Source organism: Chamaea fasciata, unplaced genomic scaffold (assembly GCF_029207755.1).
Source record: "Chamaea fasciata isolate MVZ Bird 193981 ecotype frontalis unplaced genomic scaffold, bChaFas1.0.hap1 SCAF_3, whole genome shotgun sequence".
In the NCBI taxonomy this organism is placed as follows: Eukaryota; Metazoa; Chordata; class Aves; order Passeriformes; family Sylviidae; genus Chamaea; species Chamaea fasciata.
The window spans coordinates 73,446,816-73,460,099 of record NW_027094088.1 but is presented as its reverse complement, the minus strand read 5'-3'; positions in this window follow the sequence as shown (position 1 = coordinate 73,460,099).

The following is a 13,284-nucleotide window of genomic DNA, read 5'->3' as shown; positions in this document are numbered from 1 at the left end:
AATGAGCTAATGTTAGAGAGGAAGTTAAACCACAGACTGTGAATGGAATGGTGGTTTCTCATAACTATGGGTCTAAATTGCCAGGTTGGAGGAGGCTCTGAGCAACCTGGTCTAATGGAAGGTGTCCCTGACTATGACAGGGATATTGGAACTAGATGGTCTTTAAGGTTTCATCCAACCCAAACCATTGTAATGATTTTATGATTTGCATTTTGCTGTAAAAGCGATGCTTGCTTCAGTCAGCTCCTTTTAGCTCTGGAGTGAGATCAGTCAGGAAACACAAATTACTGCAGGGGTCTGACATTTTCTTGGCAAAGGCATTTTATGTGGAATCATATTTGAGAGGTATGGAAGTACATCGGCTGATGGTTGTTGATTTTGCTGCTAACGAAATTGCCTTTGTTGAGGTTAGAACTAAAAACCTATTCATCAAAATATATGGGCAAATGGATTTGTCATATCAGATGTTATAATAAAAATCATTAAATATTTAACTACTTAATAATGAATTAAAAATCTCTCTTGTTTTTAGCAATCCACTTGTTTTATTCTGTTATTGCTTAACAAAGTGGACTACGTAATAATCAGGATTTACAATATGTAATTGGTTCCTGGCGATAAGTTGTATGTACCTAGCAAGTAGCTGAATTTTCTCCATCCAAATGCATTACATTTATTATCTTGATAGATGTGTAGAGATAATTAATTGAGGCAACAGTGCAAAAATTCAACTCAGCTTCTATTGGAAAAAAAAAAACCCTTATCACATTTTCATTTATTTGTTTTTAAATTTCAGTGTAAACCCATTTTGTCTGTATCCATGTAACATTAGGAAGATTTTATAACTTGAAAGTGTGCAGTGGTGAGTCTGGGAGGTTATGATTGAGTGGATCACAGCCTTGAGGAGTCCAAAACAAGTGTGGTAGTCTGTGCTTCGCACTGTTATGGGTGGTCCAGACAGGACAGGCTCTCCATAGTGCCTGTCTGTCAAGTGTATCTTGTTTATATTTATATCTCTCGCTTCTCAATTGCTTGCAAAGTATTGAGAAGTTGTGTGATTAACACACATAGCTGAAGTGATAAGATGTAGATAAATGTGTTGTCTGACGACTGTGACAGGCTGTTGTCACATCACCTCCCTCAAAGGCTTCATAGTGATGCTGCTGCTTCTGAGAGCCGTGTCCTGAGGGAATCTGCAGGAATCTGCATATACAGCTTGTAACGACCCTTTGTGCTGAAAGAGAGTGGGGAACATGACAGCTTCTTTATCCCGCCTTTGAAATCTCTGAAGATGGGACTGAAATATTTGGTAATCTCCAGACACCAAAAACACCAGAACACAACCCATTTAAATAGTCCTAAAATGGTACTTTCTTTTTCATGGCACAGAGACCCTTGTCTTCTTGACCGTCAATAGCAACTGAATGGTAAATTTAATACACAGTAGCGCATGCTAAAGCTTACAGGTAAATTACTGTCTTATTTGTAATAATTTACTTTCCATTTAACATACTGGAGTTGTTCCAAGGACATCTTTTCATAGAAGAAGCAGATGTAGATGAAGTTTTGCACAATTTAGGCTGTATTTTTTTCTGAAACATTTAATTAGCAGACATTAACACAGCCAGACACTTGAAATGCCACTAAAACAATTGTTTGATATAAAACAGCACACACATTCAACTTGTGAATGGAGTAATACTGAAAAGCTTGAAAATATCAGCAAATTCCAGTGTGTTTAAAAAAGAAGTTTTAATTTTCTTCCAAGGTTTTTTCCTGCAGAGTTTAAAAGCTGGAGGGGAAAAGTTCCAATGAACACCAAAAACTAAAAGAAAATGAAAGAAAGAGAAAAGATTGTTTCTCTGAATGCCAAGATCTTATTAATGTGTCTTTCATAGATCAGAAAAAGAATTGTGACCCATATTCTAAAAGCTGTACTGAACTGCTGCACTCCTACTTGGAAAAGTTTGATCACATTATTATGGGGAGAGTGGGACTCTGAATCATCTTGTTAAAATTTTGAATGTGAAAAAAGAACCAAAATAGTATTTAAAGTAAGAACTTGGTAACAAGCACAATAAATTCAGCTGTACAGTCATTTTTGCAAGTTGTTGAGTGTTGAGGGCCAGTTCCAACAGGTGGAAAACTGTTAGAAGCTTGCTTTTCTGCTTGCAACTGCTTGCTTTTCTGGACTTTTCTGACTGCACTGAGAGCATCTGAATGACTGAGACATGAACACTTGATACTTCAGGGTACAGCTCGATGTCCCTTGAAGATGCTTGTTAATAGCAGCCTGTGATGTAGCATTCTGGATGGGTCATGCCTAACTCAGAAGAGAACCTAGATTGCATCACCTAAAAACACTGACTTCACAGTTTTCTACCATCAGTTAACCATCATTTCATTAGTTTTTGTCTGGAGTACTCTTATATTTACATACCCTTTATAGACATCATTAATCATCAGAATATGAGAACATACAGAAACATAAAAGATATCATAAAGCTACTTCCACAGAATCAAAGGATTTCAAAACATGCTGAAAATTTTTTTATTTTTGTACCTCTGGATGAATAAGTTTGGTTTATTACTGTTTACCAGACAAAAAGCAACCTTCTCCTAAGTCATATATTCCTAGTAATCATGTACCATCATAGATAGAATTTCTACAGAAAGTCTTTTATACAATAATAGCCCTGTACTATGAGAAGACTAAATCCTGAAATATAGTTACCTAATTCCTCCTCTGTCATTTTTGGCATTTCTCCTAACTTTACCTGACTTACAATGAAGAACAAACTTCTTGCAAATCAACAAATTCTGAATTAATCCGTCCATGGCAGAACCCCATGGTCCAAAACAAGAAGTATGTGTGCACATTATTTCTGTACCTACCATGGTAAATGTATTTCATAAGGGAATCACAAGAATCCTGGAGTGTATTGCTCATATAATGCTCCCACACAATAAGCCAAATACTTTTATGGAATTTAATACCAGCAAACTAGAATTAATTAATACAGAGAGCTGAGAAACGATTAGTTACCAAGCAAACACTTTCATGAAACAGCCATTGCATCTTTGACGTTTTAGTCCTGATTTTCAAGAAAGACCTGTGTAATTCTTTCAAAACACAAGTCTGGGAAAACAAGTGTATGTTTTGATGGATTCTGGACATAGTAGATATGATAAAACCAAGAATTATAGGGTAAGTTAGTACTGCAATTTATACAGTTGGAAAGCATGAAAAAGCTGTAATGACAGTTGTTGGTGTGCATTTAATTCTAGAAACACAGCAAGCAGTCTGCTAGAGAACAATTTGTTTGAGTTTACCATAATTCTTTTAACCAGTTAGGCAAGTAGACAGGCAGTGGGAGTTGTTACCCCTGGAGAAGGATGGGGATGTTATCAAGAGGACAGGAAATTGATAGCATCTCTATGACAGTCTCATGAGGAGTAAATAGTTATTTGCCACTTGTAAAAGATTAGCCCTGAATCACAGTATGGAGAAGAGTACAGCAGAGCCTGTGTGAAACCACACAGCGTGGGATTTTCAAAACAAAGCACTCATGTGGCAAAATAAGAGAATAGTTCATGCACATATTATTGTGAGAAATTAGCATATGTAGTACCATTTTCACACTCAACTCATGGGGTTTAGAAAGAATCAATTATTGCCAGCACCTGCTTTGGATAGCAGTTTTTTTTCAGCTGGCCAAGAGATCATGCAAATGAGTCGGAAAACTTATGATTCCCTTTATGCAGTGTGGTGAGGTGGTAGTTGCCTGCTGGCTAAGGTGAGTCTTGGAAAGGTCACTGGGGTTGCTTGGGCATGGATTGTGTACAGGGAAGGAGAAGGGTAAATTTGATCTGCTGAACTTAAGAGGAGACACCTCTTATATGACCCAGCCACAGTCAGGGTCATATGTTCCCTTGCAGGTGGAAAGAGCAATACCCCACTCAGTTGTCAGATGAGGATTCCTACTCCACACCTCTTATTTTCTAATTTGGAATATAGCTGTACCAGAGGTGTGCACAGATCATTGCTGGACACTGTCAGAGCACTGCTACATTAGCCTGACCTTTGCTTTTACTCACCTTGATCCCATTTCAGCTGCTGGCATTCAGGTAGTTCCTTTCTTACAGCACAGTAGGTTGGTACTGTGTAGAAACTGTTCCTTACGTGGCACCTCCTGCTGAATTCACCAGGAGTGGGGCTGTTTATCAAGCTACCGTCTCTCATGGCCTTCTTTTCACTTCTCTTCAGCAGTGTCTGAACTCTGAATAAACCTCAGTCACATTCGCTTCAAGTAAGAATATTTCAGCATAGAAAATTCAGCTAGTGTCACTTGACATATGTCTTTTGCTCTCAGTCACAATTTTCCTGTTGCAGGATTTGAGATTGCAAATGTTTCCAGCAGCAAAGAAACCCAGGTAATAGGCTTAGACCTTCTGCCCCTCCAGAGAAAGATTGCAAATGGGCAACAAGGGAATAACAACATCCTGAGTACTGGAGAAATGTCTTTTGAAATAATAAAGTGGAAAAGATTGGCTGTGTCTGCACCAGTAAACCAAACAGGACCAGGGTACATGGCCAGCTGCTCTGTTGCAACCATCTGCACTGTATTTTTAGTGTGGCCTGTGGCATGGCTACTCTTGTTCCAGACCCCTGGAGAGGGGCAAAGAAGTGTCATGCTTAGAGGCTGCTGTGAATCACCCAGGCAGCCTCGCCTGCTCTGAGCAGACCCCAACAGCTGCTGCCACACCAGGCTCCTCTGGAGACGCAGGGAGGATTGGGAGCCATCAAATAGGGCAAAGTTCCTCCATCTGCAAAGGAGAAGCAGGCAATACTCACAAGGTGGGGCCTGAAGGCTGGCATGCCCTGTGATGTCACAACATATATTTGATAGTTTTAAAATACACACCAGACCACTAGTTACCTTGAATATTTTCAGCACGTGGTAGGCAAGTTGAACAAGTGTTGCCATTTTAAACTTGCCATGCTGGTTAGCCCTCTTTTTTGACCTAACTTTGCTCTGTTCTACCTGAGGTAAATAACTCCATATTGCACAGGAAAAGGTTTGACAAATAATTTAATCACCTCTTCATATAATGATAGGACAAAATTGGCAGAGGAAGCTTGTTATCCATCTGGGGTACTGGTAAGCAGTTATTATGTATAATGAGGCTTTTGTCTTGCAGCATGCTGAAGATCATCTTGAACCCCTCCTTGTGCTTCAGAAAAGGCACCGTCATGTCAAATTTTGCTTTAACATTTTTTGCCCACTCCCTGAAAAGAAATTACAGGTTATTATATGGAAGCTCATTTGAAGCCTCAATTTTCTTGAGTATCCTGCTCTTGTGGGGAGTACCAGGTGTGCTCAGAGACAGTGGCCTTCAGGTTCAAATTCAACTGCATTCTACAAGTCTTTGATTTTTCTTCCCCTTCTGCTGAAGAGGCAGTGGTTGTCTTGACAGCAAGAACAAAGCTTCATCCTTGTACTTTGATGTGTAGCAAGGTTAAAATAAATCCTAAATAGGCTTTAGAGAAACTGAGCATTTTTTTAAGACAAAGGTTGTAGTAAAGGCTCATGATAAGATTTTTTAAAAAATTGTTGATTGTATTCAGGGTATTTTGTTACGCTCCTCGCTGTGGCACATGAAGATGCCACCCATAATAATGCTCTGCAAGGTGATTTGTGAAGTGTAACACATTCTGGACTCAAAATGATGTTATGCTCTCAGAATCATATCCCAAAAGAAAGATAGAAGAGCACTCATAAATTAGTTTTGCTTAAGAGGTGCAAATATTGAAAAATGACATGATTATACTAAAACCAACAAGAGGAATCCTGGAGTGCTGGAGAGACAAAACAAGGTATTGAAAGAGAAAATAAGCATTTTGCCTTTCACTGTTTCATAGAAATTCCTTCATCAATGATTTCTATACTGTTGGCCATGTTTGCAGAGACTCATGTTCAGCTATTCTCTATTGATAAGAAGGTCAACATAACATCGTAGGAAGCGTTACAAAAACTGTTTATGACACTGGAGTTTTGAGATTTAAAAAAGAAAATTGTTGAATGACCCACTGTTTTCCCAATTTGAAACATATTGGACTCTACAATGAGGCTGTATTTGTTTATAAAAACTTTCGATGAAGGCAGAAGTTACATATTCATCAGGTTCATTTGGTACTATGAATTTACACATATCAGAACAATGCTTTTTGCCAATGTATCTTTGTTGCTCTTTCTTTGCTGTTCCCCCCCCCCCCCCCCCCCCCGCGATATTGCAGGCACTTCAGGAAAATAAAAATAAAAGAAACTAACTAATAGTGAAAAGAACTAACCAAGAATTTCATCCACTTCTCAGGTGAACTGCTGTGAGAATAAAATAATTATATGCCTGTGTTAAACTAATTTCTCTATCATGTAACTGAAAATGAAATCCAAGATATTTAAGTCCATATTGACATTCAGATCTGCATCTGTCAGAACTCAATGAATAGTTTCTTTCTTATTTATTTATTGCTATGATATGTTGAGAGACTGTACCAAGTCATATCTTAGAATAGGCACCTGATCCTCTTTACATTACATCAGTTTCTATTGTTATGAACTGTGTGTGATCTGCTTTGGTGCAGCCTTACCTTGAATATTGTGTACAGCTTTGGCCACTGCAATGTAAGAAAGATCTAAAGATATCAGAGACCATCTCATAGGTAGGGCCATGAGGATGAGAAGGGAAGCCTTGAAGGGAAGGTGTATGAGGAGTGTCTGAGGTCACTTGGTCTGTTCAGCCTGGAGAAGAGGAGACTGAGGGGACACCTCACTGCAGTCTACAAATTCCTGCTGAGGGGAAGAGGAGGGGCAGGCAGTAATCTCTTCTCTCTGGTGACAAGGGATAGGACCCCAGGGAATGGCCTGGAGCTGTGTCAGAGGAGGTTCAGGTTGGATATCAGGAAAAGGTTCTTTCCCCAGAGGGTGTTCGGGCACTGGAAGAAGCTCCCCAGGGGAGTGGTCACAGCACCAGCCTGACAGAGTTCAAGGAGTGTTTGGACAATGCTCTTGGGCACATGGTGTGACCTTTGTGGATGGTTCTGTGAAGGGCTGTGAGTTGAACTCCATGATCCTTGAGTGTCCCTTCCTACTCAGCTTAATCTGTGATTCTGTGATCCTGCAAAATGTCTGTTGCTGAACAAAAAAGAACATTAATTTCTAGTGCAACAGACTGACATTTAATATTAATTCCTCTAATAGTTGCAAAAATTATGTAATAGAGTGACAAATACTGACTATTGTTGGAATATTGGCAGAGGTTAGGGACTAACTTAGAGAAAACTTGAGGACTGACTAATGCTACCCTGAATGCTATGCTGCTGCATATGGCAAAACATATCTTTGGGTTGTTCTTCTTACAGCAAAGAGAATTGCTATTAATAGGCAAAGATGAATGTGTTTCATGGCTGTGCCAGGGACCTGCAAGTTTAAGACCATGATTCCAAACAAATTGTCTTCTTCATAAGACCAGTTGTCAAGATGTAGGTCCAGGATGGTACATCTAAATGTGGCAACACCAAAAAACAATGTAAAATATTGCATTTTACCTGCCTGCTGGAACATTATGCTAGCAGAATAATTGTGACAAAATGTGAGAAAATGTTTCCTCAAAATGTGAGTTTATTAACCTAAGAGGGGCTGAAAAGCACAATGAAACCAAGGAGAAGAATGATTTTTAAGACCACTGTAGAATTGTAGACTGTTGTTAGAAAGAGGTTGTGAATGATAACCTCTTCAAGATATTGCCTCTATAAGAGGCGCCTTATGCAAAGGACATTCCAGAGTAGGTGACATTTTTTAACAAAACAAAGTGAAAAAATAAAATGTCAGATGCTTGGACAAGAACACAAATTCTTTAAATTCACAGATATTTCTGGTTCACTTGTTTTAAAATAAGATTTAACTAATTTCTAGTGTGGTTTCAGTGATCACAGTATGTTACCAAAAGCAGAAGGGTCTCAGGCTCATATTAAAGATTACCTTCTTTCCAGTCATACAAATAAAACTTGTAAGTGGTGTTGCTGATAACATGGAGTTCTTTGTGCTTGGAAATTCAGTGACTGGATACTGCAAATTTACATTCTTGCTGCGTAAGAGATTTGGAACATGTTTTACTGTGACGTGTAGCTCTACACAGGCCTGTGTCCAGCTCTGTGTTTGTGTAGTTTGCTCTCACTGGTGGTTTTCTGCTAATTTGCAAATTGCTCAAAGAAGCCGGTGCTTGACTTTATGGGAAGGATGGTGAGCTGAACATTATTCATTGTTTATTGTTTCATACTTTCTATGCTTACTGAAAAGCTTGTCTCGCGCTTACAAATGAATTTCAATAGCACATTTAGAAGGAAAATGAAAATGAAAGTCAAATAAGAGTATTTTGAGCCTCTATAAAGCAGAATATTCCCATGCACACCCCTGTACCAATGTGCCTCTGTTCCACCTTGCTTGTAAGAAAACTTGCCAGCCAAGTTTAGGGTCTTTTTTCATTATTTGCCGCACAGGCAGAAGTAAAAGGACAAACAGGAAGGGTGATTCTTTAGATCCCTTGGTGACCTTCTATTAAGGCAAAAAGAGCATGCAAGCAATTGCAAACATTAGTCTGTGTTTAGAAATTAGCATACTGGATGTGGAATACCTTAGAAAGAAGATTGTATTTTAGAATCAAATTCATTAATCACCTGCTGAAACAAGTATAACTGCTTAGTAGAAGCTAGATAATTTTCTAATAAATGACATTGCAGTTAATAACTGCAGCTTAATCAGTGCAACATGTAATTTATTTTCATTAGGTTCAATCAGTCTCCTGGGAGACAAGGGTTTAAGAAAATTCAGTAGGTGTAGACTCAGCTGGCATTTTTTTTTCTTGATCCGAATTTTTAGAATTTTAATTTGTATTATTTCAAACAGTTTCTCTTGATGTCTCCTCTTTGTAACTGCATGTAATTATCTTAAAGAACATTAAGAGGAAATATCAGAAATTGGAACATACTATGAGTCACTTACATAACCATAAAGTAGTGGGTCACAAGACTGCAGATTTTTCTTGTGGATGGCCTTGCAATTTTCCTGGCAATTATTTGAAACCCACAACAATAATGTGAACTGTTGATAACTAAAAGCTAATTTGTTTTGCACTAATATAGAATTAATATCCAAAGATTGAGACGAGATAAACTGTGTAGGGATGTAAAGTTACAAAAAAACCAAAACAAAAAACCATAAGATTATGTCTGTGGATATTCTTCAAGCAGTAATGAAATGTACTAATGTTGTACATTCAAATGTAATGCCAATAGCAGCCAGAACCTGGAATTATTGCCATATATCAAAGTAATAAAATAGTGCTGCTATTCATAAGAGATTAATGACTTAGATTTTTGTTTCCTCTGATGGCATTCATGATGGCAAAAAAAAAGCCTACCACCTGCTTCCACAAAAGATGTTTTCTTTCAGGGTATCTTTGGAAGATGCCAAGCATGGGACACTGCCCTGTGGGGGACTTTGTCAGCTTTGATGCTCAAACAAATGGTTATCTTGGTGGGAGGACAACGGGCAGAGCTCAGGGAGTACAGAGTGTATGACTCCCATTTGGCTGGGTGGCATTATTGCTAGCCAGCTGTGCTGCATGTGGCTGGGCTGGAAGGCCAGCTGTGCCCATGCTGCCAGCTGTGCCTATGTTCCAGGGCAGTGGATGGCTGAAAGCACAACTCTGCCCTTCTGTTACCTTCATGGATGGCCTGTCCTTGGATGTTGGGATGAAGACTGTTTTTAACGAAATTTTTTTTTTTTGAGTTTTTCTAGAGTCTTGAAGTTGTTATTGTCACTTCTTTCACCTGGCTTTTTTACTGGGCTTTGCCTGCTCTTAAATACTAAGCGTTATCTTACTATCCTCCTTCTTTAACTTTTTTGAGCCATAGGAGGTAAACTCCTGTGGTGACAAGTTGTTCAGCCTTGGCTGAGTTACAGAGTGACTTTCTGAAGCTCTTGCTGGGCACCACACTGAATGAGGCTGCTGCCACAGTGTTGGCTAGCAGTGTGCCAGAGCCTCAGCCCATCTCTCCATCTGCTTGCTGGACCTTTCCTCAGGCAAAAGCATGCCAAAGACTGCCCTTTCTGTAGCTCAGCAGTAGATGGCTCAGCCACTGCTGTTGCTTCCACCACTTGGCACAGAGTTACACCACAACTGCAGCACTCCCATGGCAGGTTTGCTTTAATCCAGTGCAGTACAATAAGCATGTATGAGAATAAGTGAACAGTTGCTGTGTGGCATCAATCTTTAACTTTTGTCTGTATTCTCTTACTTCACCAGGCCAGACAAACATCTCTGCTCCTCTCTGACTGTCACTGGAGGCTGGCTTGTCTGTGAGTGAAAATGATTTTTTACTAAGACTGTGAGAATGTGAGAATGGGCCAAATTCTCTCTTCCACTGATATGCAGTGATAGTAACTCCACTGGGAACAAAATAGTTAATCTAGCTGCAGGTGGATACAAGAAGAGGGACACTGAGGCTCTTCATCTGTCCGTATGGAAGCACTGATGCATGTTTGATTTCTCCAAATAAACAAGGAAAGACAAAATGAGGGCAAATCCTTTAACTTGATTCCTGGTTTAGATGTGTATTAGGATGCAGAATGCAACATAGGATTTTCTTCGGAGTGAATGTGCCTTCCATCCACACCTGGGGCCTTGTGGACCACACCTGGGGGAATCAAGTATGAAGCAGTGTGTAGGATGTTATCCTGAGAACCTATTGCAGACTGAAGGCATGGTATGGGTAGGAGAAAGTGAATTAATATACTAATTTCCAACAAAGCTTAAGTATATGTTTTAAGGTGTGTGCAAAGTGTCATACAAGGCAGTCTGAGACCATCCATAGTGGCCTGGCATACTCAGTTTTAAACAGCTGAAGAAAATGTTCTTGTCAGACAGTGCCATGGAGGAGGACTCCTTCCCACCAGGAGAGAGACAGGCTATGTCAGGTCTTTCTGCAAGCAAAGAAGGGGAAGATACTTCTAATCACAACCAACAGGTTGGTTAACATCCACAGGCAATGGGTGAAGAGTTTTGCCAGAGCTGATCCTACCTTGTGGCAGTATGTGGAGGTCACCTGCTGGGTGATACAGGTACATTTGTCATATATAGGTACCTATCCCTGATGTAGTTGTAATAGGCTTCCTTTGTAGTTGATGGGTGGGTTATTTGGTTTGGATGTTTGATTGGGGTGTGGATGTTTAGAGTGCAGAGGTTTCAGGTTAGAGGACAATAAAACCATGCTAAGGTGTCTAATTGTGTTCTACAATTTAAAATCCCTCTATAATTTTAATTCATTTTGAATCTCCCTGTAAATTCTATCTCTATACTATAGGAGATAGAGGCGACTTACCCCCTCTATGTAAACATTGCATTTGGGGGACACCAGTTACATTCCAGCTTTTTGGAACCTATTTCTCAGCTGACACCTCTCAGGTTCTTGAAGTGCTAGGGTATCACACAGGGAACAAACCAGCAAACCTACCTGACTTACAGTAGGGAAACCTCTTCTCCTTCTCGCCCAAACTTCTCCCCTCACCAGAAAAGGCTGTCAGCATGCTATGCCTTTGGGAGATTTTAACTCCAAGGGTTTCTGTATCAAACTCGGTCGATGAAACTGTGCTGAAACTGGCATAAGGAATAATCCTAGCTGGTATGGAGAAGCTTATATATAATTCCCTGTGTCTGGAGGGGCTTTACCTGAGCTGCTGAGCAGCCACAAATATACAGAGTCTCTTCATGCTGTTTGTTTCTCTTCCTGCCACCACCCTTTAAGGTCACAGGGGGAAAAAAAGGATGGAGAAGGGGGCTCTGCTGCAGAAGGACCTCCCCTGTTCAGTATAGGAGGCCTTGGGTTGTGAGTGTGACAAGCCTAATTTTCCTTTGTGCTCTAAACATCACCGCATTGCTTAAAAATTGTGGGCCGTAAAGATTACCATGTTCGTTGTGAACTACACTGGACACATATTACTGCACTGTCTCCCATATCTGTGTGAAAACTGTTAACACAAAAAAGGCTCTGCAATTATGTGGCTACTTTCTCTGTGAGTGTTCTTGTGTTCTTGAACAACTTTGCTAATTTCTCAGTGGTATATTCTTAAGAAAGATAATAGAACAGAAGACTTTTAACTGGAGTCTATTATGTGTTTTTCCATCTGTTTGTGATGAACCAGAAAGAGCTACGTGTTAGGTCTTGCCTTATGGCAAATCCTGATCAGCAGTTGCTGTTTTCCCACACTTACTTAAGCTTCTCTGCACATCCCTGCGCACAAAGCAGATGCCGGTGCCACAAGAGGGCTGAGAGCCTCCTCCTGAGAGCAAGGGGCTGCTACATGGCCAGCTCCGCGGGCCTGGCCTCCAGCAAAGCTGACCAACCAAACAAAAAAAGCTGCTTTCTCTTGACATCGGATGATCTGAAACTGGTTTATCAACTGAAAAGGCAAAAGAAACACACAGGATCATCAGTTGTCTGCTGCAGGCCTTGTGGTCTCAGAGTTGCCGCTTTGGCAAAAGCTTTTGGGAAAGAAAAATAATTCCAGAAAGTGCACAATGCTTTTCCTACTTTTCAAGTGTAGCAAAAAGCAGCAGTGCTGAGGAGACCCCACAAGGAACAGATATTATTTTCTCTTTTTATAAAAGATGAGGGATAAAACAAGTAGTAAATTCTTTTTCCTTGCTTTGATGGTGTTTGCTCCCTCTCCCTGGGGTTGAAATCCTGCCATATTAAGTCATTGGGAGTATGCCATTAATGTCAATAAGGCCAGGTTTTTATAGTTTTATTCAGACCTGGACTCTCTTTTTGGCAATTGGCCCCATCTCAAATTTTCCTCTAGGGAGCCACTCACTTTGCATTATTTTCCTATCCCCCTCAAGTGCTACAAGCTGTCTATCATAACTGCAGACTATTGTCAAAAAACAATGAAGCTGATAAATGCATTATAAAAAGACCAAGACAATCTTGGACTTCTCTCTTTATTTTTTTTTCCCTAGAGTGTTTAAAGATTTTTTTGTAGCCTTTTGGTAGGTTTTGAGTGTGAGGTGGTTGAAATTACTTTCATGTGCAACATCAGGAAACTCACAGTTCATTTGTGGAGTTATGCTTGCCTATAGAACAATTGCATGACATTTTTTCATAAAAGTGCATATTTATAATCATAAAATAATCTATCATACCATTTAAACACTGTATTTTAG